At 34.2% G+C, this 10548-nt stretch overlaps 1 long non-coding RNA gene across 1 annotated transcript in view; it reads right to left on the minus strand.

Moving 5' to 3' along the window:
• LOC141559453 (uncharacterized) overlaps nucleotides 1–9758 on the minus strand; it is an 82353-nt gene extending 72595 nt beyond the window's left edge. Inside the window, exon 1 of the long non-coding RNA XR_012487427.1 lies at nucleotides 9621–9758. This is a non-coding gene — a long non-coding RNA (uncharacterized LOC141559453). The remainder of the gene's footprint in view (nucleotides 1–9620) is intronic.
• Between the last annotated feature and the right edge of the window lie 790 nt (nucleotides 9759–10548).

A 10548-nucleotide genomic window follows, 5' to 3' on the forward strand; every position in this document is an offset into this window, starting at 1 on the left:
TGACTTTGAATGGATTAATTATTTTAACTATTATAAATGCCCAAATTAACTATAAAGAACATATGAAGAAAGATATTATATGCATCTAGAGAAAGAACAGATAAATAGAAATATGTATGGAAATATTTTTCATATATATATATGTACACTTATTTATATTGAATGATGACCATCTGGATCAGGTGAGGAAAAAAAGTGGGAAAAGAAATTTACATAACTTTGTCATATATTTAAAAAGAATAGTAAGTTGTATATAGCAGATTTGTGGTTTTATGTGCAATTATCTTTTTGTTTTACTATGTTATGGAAATGCTTATTTTATCCCATAAATTAAAAATAAAATAAATTTGAATTTAAAAAAAATGTGGCTTTAAAAAAAATCACACAGTGCCAGAAAATTATAAGTGTGATGTATTCTATGTGAATAAGTTACATTCTAAAGAATGAGTAGCATATGGGCTGGACCTATGATTTCATTGTTATGAGAAACTCCCAGGTAAAGTAATTTTCTCTACCGATATAGATTGGCACCTTCTCTATAATGTATGTCTTGAGAATTTTCCAGTTAAGTGATTTGCTCAGGATTGTATAATCAGCATGTGTTAGAGGCTAGACTTAAATCCAACTCTATTCATTATGCCACATAGTTTCATAGAACTATGGCATTATGAAAATTCTGTAAACTTCACAATATTTTTCCAATATTGCAATCTATAATACCTATCAGAAAAAAAAAAATTAATCATCCGGAAATTTAAGGCCTCCAGAATCTGATTCTAATCATTCAAGATAGTTACCTAATTTACATAAATGTACAAATAAAAACATGTGTGTAATTATATATATAATGCATTTCATATAAATATATACAGATATATGTACATATACTTCACTCCTTTAAAAACCCTATATTTCCACTGAATTATATTACTATTCCTTCGTCTTGTGAAGTTCAGTCATATCTGTATATATATTTCTGCTGACTTTATTTCTCTCCCCTCCCCCATAAGGAATACACTTGACACCACATTACCTATTGAAATCTTTCCCTTCCTTCAAGGTTGAGTAGAGATGATACCATCTAAACTCCCATCTGAAAATCATCTTTCCTTCTCATGTTTCCTATGACACTTTTTGAAACTAGATCCTTCCTTTGTCCTTATAATCTTCTACCTTGTAGCATACTTCTTTGTATACATATCTTATTCCTTTGCATTAGATTAAAAGCTCTCTTGGAGCAGGGATTACACTGTTTTTCATTTTGTTGTTGCTGTTAAGCCATTTCCTTCAAGTCTGACTCTTTGTGACTCCATTGGGATTTTAGCAAAGATGCTGTAGTGGTTTGCCATTTCCTTCTCCAGCTCATTTTATTAAAAAAAAGAAAATGAGGCATATCGGTTTAAGTGACTTGCCCAGGGTCAGACAGTAATATCTGAAGTCAGATTTTTAACTCATGCATATGAGTTTTCCTGATTCCAAGCTCAGTGTTCTAGCCACTGCATAAGCTAGCTATCTCCTGCAAAAATTAGTACAGTGTCTTTTGCAGAGTAAATGCTTAACAAACAGATGTTACATTGAAGTTGAGTTGAATGGTGCAATACATGATAAGCTCTCTAAAAATCTATATTGCATAGATTAGATCCAAAGGACAAAATAATCAATAACTCTAATAACCTAGTGTTTGACAAACCCAAGGACCCCAGCCTTTGGGATAAGAACTCAATGTTTGACAAAAATTGCTGGGAAAATTGGAAACTAATATGGTAGAAACTAGGCATTAACCCACACTTAACACCATACACCAAGATCAGGTCAAAATGGGTTCATGACCTAGGAATAAAGAATGAGATTATAAATAAATTAGAGGAACATAGGAGAGTTTGGAAGAGGAATGAATTTATGTCCAAAGAAGAACTAGAGATCATTATTGATCACAAAGTTGAAAACTTTGATTATATCAAATTGAAAAGTATTTCTACAAACAAAACTAATGCAGATAAGATTAGAAGGGAAACAATAAACTGGGAAAACATATTTACAGTCAAAGGTTCTGATAAAGTCCTCATTTCCAAAATATATAGAGAATTGACTCTAATTTATAAGAAATTAAGCCAATCTCCAATTGATAAATGGTCAAAGGATATGAACAGACAATTCTCAGATGAAGAAATTGAAACTATTTCTAGTCATATGAAAAGATGCTCCAAGTCACTATTAATCAGAGAAATGCAAATTAAGACAACTCTGAGATAGTACTACACATCTGTCAGATTGGCTAGAATGACAGGGAAAGGTAATGCAGAATGTTGGAGGGGATGTGGGAAAACAGGGACACTGATACATTGTTTGTGGAATTGTGAATGTGTCCAGCCATTCTGGAGAGCAATTTGGAACTATGCTCAAAAAGTTATCAAACTGTGCATACCTTTTGACCCAGCAGTGTTGCTACTGGGCTTATATCCCAAAGAGAACTTAAAGAATGGAAAGGGACCTGTATGTGCAAGAATGTTTGTGGCAGCCCTCTTTGTAGTGGCCAGAAATTGGAAACTACATGGATGCCTATCAATTGGAGAATGGCTGAATAAATTGTGGTATATGAATATTATGGAATATTATTATTCTGTAAATATGACCAACAGGATGATTTCAGAAAGGCCTGGAGAGACTTACATGAACTGATGCTGAGTGAAATGAGCAGGACCAGGACCAACAACAATACTATATAATGATCAATTCTGATGGATGTGGCCATTTTCAACAATGAGATGAACCAAATCAGTTCCAATAGAGCAGTAATGAACTGAACCAGCTACACCCAGCAAAAGAACTCTAGGACATGACTATGAGCCACTACACAGAATTCCCAATCCCTCTAATTTTGTCCGTCTGCATTTTGGATTTCATTCACAGGCTAATTGTACACTATTTCAAAGTCCAATTCTTTTTGTACAGCAAAACAACTGTTTGGACATGTATACATATATTGTATTTAATTTATACTCTAACATATTTAACATGTATTGGTCAACCTGCATCTGGGCGGGGTGGGGAGGGGAAGGAGGTAAAATTTAGAACAAAAGGTTTGGCAATTATCAATGTTCTAAAATTACCCATGCACATATCTGGTAAACAAAAACTATTAAAATAATAAAAAAACTATATTCCAAAATGAATAGTAGAACTCTCATTTGTTATGTTTAAAAGTGGTGGTTACCAGGCAGCTAGGTGGCACAGTGGACAGAGAACCAGCCCTGAAGTCAGGAGAACCAGAGTTCAAATCTGAACTCAGACACTTAATACTTCTTAGCTGTGTGACTTTGGGCAAGTTGCTTAAACCTAATTGCCTCAGGGGGAAAGAAAAAGATGGTGGTTACATCAGTAGAAATGAAAAAGAATGAAATAAATTGTTCATTTTTGAATGATTCAAATATTTTCCAATTATCTAGGTATAATAAATCAGTGTTGGTCAAGTAACCAATTGGCCAACTAGCTTCCAAAATGAGCAAAAGTAGCTAAATAAAAATGAAGGTATATCCCTAGACTTGCCTCAGGTATATTCTTTATTAGATTTACCTCTGGTTCTAGCTTTAAAACCTCTCGCTATTGGGCAGTCAGACAGTCAAAAATTAAGCTGGGGAATGATAATGTTTTACAAATTAGTGTTAGAATATGACCATAAAGGAAGCAGTTTTCCAAATTCTTATCTTCCAAATAGGATAATATCCCAATTTGAAGAATATGAGTTGGTTGGCTCAAAAGAAAAATCAAATTGTGATTTTAAAAAGAAAAAGAAACAATTTATGAGCAGTAAGTATTAAGAGTCTGAGTCTAGATTTGAACTCAGGTCTTCCTGACTTCAGGACTGATGCTCTATCCATAATGCCATCTACCTGAACCCCATTGTTATCATTATTATTACTGTTATTATTATCCTATGATTTCCAATAATCATTAAGGTCACTTCCAATTTTGTCAGGGATGCTGCTGGCACCAGGAAATAGGCTGAATGTTTGTAAATGTGGTTTTGTTAAATTGGAGGTTGGTCCAGGTATTATGAATAGCATTATGGAAAGAGAAAGAGAGATTGGCCTCCAGTGAGATGTTTCAGATGAGTATTCATCTCTGAGGTTTAAATGTAATCTAATGATTCTAAGAAAGACCTGAGGGTGGCAGAAGGAGAAAATGGGATATTCTAGAACAATGTCCTGAAATTTGTACCCTTTTCAAGGATATTATAATATATGAAGAGGGTTGTCATCCAGTGAGTCAACCAGCATATATTAGAGTTCATTAAATGGAGAGAGTGAGGTAGAAAGAGCCCTGGTTCTGGAGTCAGAAAGACTCATCTTCCTTAGTTAAAATCTGACCTCAGATCCAACCCTGAACAAGTCACTTAAACCCTGTTTACCTTAACTTCCTTATCTGTAAAATGAGTTTAAGAAATAAATGACAAGCTAATCCAGTGTCTTTGCCAAGAAAACCCCAAAAGGGGTCATGAAGACTCAGACATGATTGAAAAATAACTGAAGAATAATATTCCAGGCACTATGTACTTGAAATGAAAGAATACACGCATACACACTAGACATGGTTTAGTCACTGGTACACCCAACAATCAGTTATAAAGATTAAAATATTAGATTTCCTTATACACTAATAATCTGAATAGGAAAGAGAAACTGTACCTGTTTCAGAAAGCCAGCCTGAGTACAGGGTTAAGGGGATTCAATAACCTAACCAAAATAGAGCTAGGGACTGATCCTGTGATTTTATTACTGTAGAGAACTCCCTCTGCCAATGAGGTTAGAATCTTTTCTGCATCTTATAGTCTTAAAGAGTAGTAGGGGAAACTGAGAATTTAAATGACTCACCAATTAGCTCACAAAGCTAGTAGGTGTCAGACTTGGGACTTCCTGTCTGTGAGGTACATTCTCTCTCCTTAGAAAGAGCTGGGTGGCTTAATGGATAGAGGAAGGGATATTGAGTAGGAAAGACCAGATTTCATACCCAATATCTAGATTGTGTAACCCTAGGCAAGCCACTTGAGTTCTGTTTCTTCATTTATAAAATGGGGCTAATAATGGCATTTACTTCATAAGATTATTGTTAGGAAGACAATATATATAAAGGTCTTTGCAAATTGTAAATTATTATATAAATGCTATGTATCATTGTTATTGTTTGGTCTATTGCCTCTAACTTAACAGTTATAATAGAGGCATAGCTATATCCCGCTCCATTCCTCCTCATTTTCCCCCACACAATCATTTCTTATAGATTAATGGGAATAGTGCAGAACCTGGGGGAGCAGACCTGGGAGTTTCAAGTGCTGGCAGCTAAACTCATATTAACAAGGTGACATTTTGCAGGTGATACCTAATACTAGCTGTTCTGGAATAGCCAGTAATTCTATCCATATATATGTATGTATATATATACATATATATATATATATATATATATATATATATATATATATATATATATATATATATATATATATATATATATATATATATATATATATATGTAAAGCCTGACACTTTTTTTCATCCATCTATACCTAACATTAGCTGCTTAGACCCCAAAAGTGATAATTCAGGGAAGAGTAGAGTCCCCCAGACCAATTAATCCCTACTTTTAGCCTAGACCCTGCAACCATCATTTGAGGGAAACAATCATTATGGATAAGGAGTCTGACTTTTTAAATATCACCAAATCAATTGCTGATCAATTAACTGACTGGAAGATACACCTAAGAAGTCTCAGTGTAGCACTACCTCTTATCACCAGACCTATTCCCACTCAAGCTCTCATAAGCCATTGTTCAAAGAGTAATACAGGTGGAGAGAGAGCTAAGAACCTGCTTCTTTAGTTGCTATATCCACAGCTACTCAAGACTTTGAAAGGTCCTTGTTACTATTAAATGGTTCAATATCAGAAACCAGTATGATTTTATCAATGGAAATTATATTAAAGAAAAAAAATATCACTATCAACTTTTCTACTGTACACTAAAAACCATGAAACCTTTCCACCTGACTTGCAACTGAAATTTCCTACATTTATTATCTCCCAAATTATGAGCTGCTTGAGAAAAAGAATTGCCTTATTTTTCTATTTTCACCCCTAGTGCATTGCACATAGTGCATGATTAATAATTGCTCTTTCATTTATTCACTCCTTAGAGATAAGAGGAAAGAAGAGGATGGAGAACAACATGGAAATTCTGAAGTGAGGAGAGGAGATGAACTTATTCCCTTTGATGACCACATTATTTTCAGTAGAATATTATACCAATCAATCAACAAAATTTTTGTCAATCATTTACTATGGAATACAAAGTAAGGCAAAAATTGCCTCTGCTTATAATTATGTTGTAATGGTGAAGCCCACATGTATGGAAAAGATATATAAAAAATAAATTTAAAATATTTAATCTTAGTGGAACAACTGAAGGGAGCATAAAAGTCCTCCTGCAGAAGTGTATGTTAATATTCTCCCCTATTAGGGTAGGGTGAAGGGAGGTAACAAAGCTAGAATTTAAAAAAAAGCTTTGGAATGAACATTATGAAAGGTGCCGTAGAGTCACTGGAACCCTTTGGAAACATCCTCCAAAAGTTTCTCTCAAAGCTCTTTGGTAATTGTTGGCTGAACATCAGAGTATTTGAAGAGTATGACAGAAAAAGTAATACCTTGATAAAAGCTCTTCTTTAATATTAGGCAGTTCAGTGTGTGTATGTGTATGTGTGTGAGTTGCGTATGTGTGAAAAAGTGAAAGAATTGTTGATAATAAAATGTTGATTCTATTAAGAAATTCAATGAATCTGCCTTCTCTCACAAACTTTTTATCTAATTGTGAAAGACTTCTGGCTTAGTAGAGATTGAGACATATCCATGCCATCTAGTGGTGTCACCAAATAATTACAACACTATGCTTTTCCCATAAAACGTACACTGTCACACCCCCTAAGAAATAGGAAGCAAGATGAGAGACTAATAAGTGATTCCCACTCTCCCATATAGGATACAGAGTCACTGAATATAGAATCATGACTATAAGAAGGCAGATAACTCCAGAACTATTAGAGATTTTGTTTTGCCTGATATTTTTATACAGTTGGAATCTGGTTTCAAATGAACACTAAGCTGAGCCTTTAAAGAGTATTATTGCTGTTCAGTAGTTTTCAGGTATGTCAGACTTTTAATGAACCCATTTGGGGAAGTATTGGGGTGGTTTGGTTTACCATTTCCTTCTCTAGCTCATTTTATAGATGAAGAAACTGATGTGAAATATGGTTAAGTGACTTGTCCAGGGTCACACAGCTAATAAGTGTCTGAACTCAGTTTTTTCTGACTCCAGGCCTAGTGCTTTGTCCACTGAATCACCTGTAGCACAAAACACTGACATGCAGACTAAAGAAGGGGCCGTAGTGTAAAAATAGAGAAATTATGGAAAGTAGTGACTACTGCTACTGACAAGCAGTCAAAACCCCTCCCAGACCATTCCATGAACTTCCTATTTAGCCTCCTTATTTCAAGATCCTGCTTTCTTTAATCTATCCTTTCCACACAGATGCAAAATATTTTCTACCAATATCACTTCACTACTCAATAAGTTCTAGTATCTTCCTATTATCCCAAGAGTCAAATATTTAAAGACTTTCACATTGACTTCACCTTTCTAACTCTACTATACAGAGTATCCCAAAAACATTAGTGCAAGTTTTACCTTTATTAACATAAAGAAGCTTTACTAGATTAAATTCAAACCAAACTTTAGGGACACCCTACATACATTATTCCCTCTAGATGCTCTGTGATTCCAGCCAAATTGTCCTTGCTGCTTCTCACACATGATACAGCATCTTCCATCTCCATCCCTTTGCCTAGAATGTACTCCATCTTCACCTATACCTGTTAGAATCCTTGGGTTCCTTCAGCACTTATTTCAAGCATCATCTTCTATATGAGACTTGTCTCTAACCCCACCACATCTGCAACTGCTATAACTTCCCTCAAAGAAATTATCTTGTTTGTATGAACATATATAGATAGATAGATAGCTATATCTACTGATATAGATATAGATCTTTTACATATATATGTATATATCTTTTGTGTATTCCTATATGTGACATATTACCCCTAACAAGAATGCAAAGTCCTCAGGGGCAGAAATTACTTCATTTAGTAACTAGCAAAGCGCTTGGCACATAGTAGACATTTAAGAAATGCCTTGTGACAATTATTTCTCAATAAATAATCAGTACCATATAATATATCTTATATGTCTATATATGTTAGCCTATTTTGTGCCTGGTGGCAACTATCCAAATGCCTGTGCAGCTGCCAAGGGACCAGCTTGGCCCTTGGTCCAATTTGCTATTCCCAAGCGACAGGTCTATCTAAATACTTCCATCCAGTGTCTAACTTCAAGAGACATTTAATAAGTGTCTATTAAGAGGAATGATGACAGCTTTTAACTGTTATTTGTATTTTTTCTCAGTAATGGGATTGTATATACAGCCCAAATGAAGAAGCAAACGTTGCATAGTCTATTTGCCTAAAATGTGGGAGGTTTTTTATGCTGATTTTGACATCTAAGATAATTTTAAAATCATTCTTTTTGGAAATATATATGAAATCTTGTTAAAATAAAAATTAAGCAAAGCTTAGAAATAATATGATGTCACAAAAAAAGGCAATGTGCAAACTGAAGAGGATTATAGTGAAATGTTGGTTGGGTCTTCTTTTGGACTGCATTCTATTTAACTGTAATCTTCTTTGACTATCTATTTTGATATCGAACTTTATTTGAATGTATACCAGCTGAGTACTATCCCCAAGAGACAGGTCTATCTAACTACCTCTATCCCAGTCCCTAGTTGCAAGAAACACTTAATGAGCATCTATTGGAAGGGATGATGACAGCTTTTAACTGGTATTTGTCTACAAAAGTCTACCAAAAAACTCCATGGAAACATAAGGAGATACAGAACCCTTCATACTACATTATTCATTTTATTGTGCTTTGCTTTATTGAACTTCATACATAGAATGATTTTTTTTTTTTACAAATTGATTGTGGCAACCCGACATTGAGCAAGTCTTATTAGCACCATTTTTTCCAACAGCATGTATTCACATCACATCTCTGTATCACATTTTGGTTATTTTTGCGACATTTAAAAGTTTTTTATTATTATCATATTTGTTATGGTGATCTGTGAGCAGTGATCTTTGATGTTGTTATTATAATTATTTTGAAATTCTATAAACTATGCCCAAATAAGACAGTGAACTTAAAAAGTAAATATTTATGTATTCTGACACTTCCACCAATCTGCCATTCCCATCTCTTCTCAGGCCTCACTATTTCTTAAAATAGAATGATATTGAAATTAAATCAATTAATAACCTTACAATGAGTAAGTGTTCGTGTTACCTTATTTTAAGAAATTGCAACTGTCTACCCAACTTTCAACAACTATCATTGTGGCCCATCTGCAGCCATCAACTTCAAGGCAAGACTCTCTACTAGTACAAATATTACAACTCACTGAATTATTTCAGTGGTCTGGAACCAAACCCATAATACAATATGCCTGTATACACACCTTTTCTCATCTTCTTTCATCTTCCCTCTCTAAACTCAATTACTATGCAGATTCCTAATAGTTAACATTGCAGGAAGTACAGGGGCTCTACTTGCTTCTATCATTGCACCTCTATCTTGCTGTTGCTCCATCTGTTCTATTCTGTTTTGTGATGTCATTGGTAGCAACTACAATTATCTATGCAAAGAATAATGTTTTGGAACAGAGCAATGGGAAGAGAATGTTAATGCCTTCAATTGAAACTTCTCACAGTAAAATATGGATTGGCTAAAACAATATAATAATAAATATTATTATAAAGGCTCTGGATACACTGAATGGAATGTCTGGCTTAGAGTCAGGAAGATTCATCTTTCTGAGTTCAAATCTGGCTTCAGACTCTTACTAGTTGTGTGATTCTGGGCAAGTCATTTAACCCTGTTTGCCTCAGTTAACTCATTTGTAAAATGAGCTGAAGAATGATATAGCAAGCCAGTCCAATATCTTCTCTCCCAAAAAAATAAAATGGGATCTAGAAGAGACAGATAAAACTTAAAAAATGACTGAACTACCACCACAGACCATCAACAGAGATCATCATTTTAATTCTTTCCATTCATTCCCCAGAGGCCTCTTCCAAAAAATGCTGTCAGGGGTCAAGTGTTCCACATTATATAGAGTCTTCAGTTTTTATCTAATTAGACAGATGGCAGACTCACCAGTCCCTAAGTAGAATGAAACATTCACTATAATCATGTTATTCTTTATCTTGCTTTGAAAATAGTTATTTTCATTTGAAATTTGAAAAGAAAAATTAAGCCATTTAAATAATCCAAAATGAGGATAATCAAACTGTTAGTATATTTCCTAAGGACAACTGAAAAGGCTAATGAGGATAAATAAAATGAATATCCTCCCTCAGAAGACTGTTACTAGCCTCAACTTGCTA

Source organism: Sminthopsis crassicaudata, chromosome 3 (assembly GCF_048593235.1).
Source record: "Sminthopsis crassicaudata isolate SCR6 chromosome 3, ASM4859323v1, whole genome shotgun sequence".
NCBI lineage: Eukaryota > Metazoa > Chordata > Mammalia > Dasyuromorphia > Dasyuridae > Sminthopsis > Sminthopsis crassicaudata.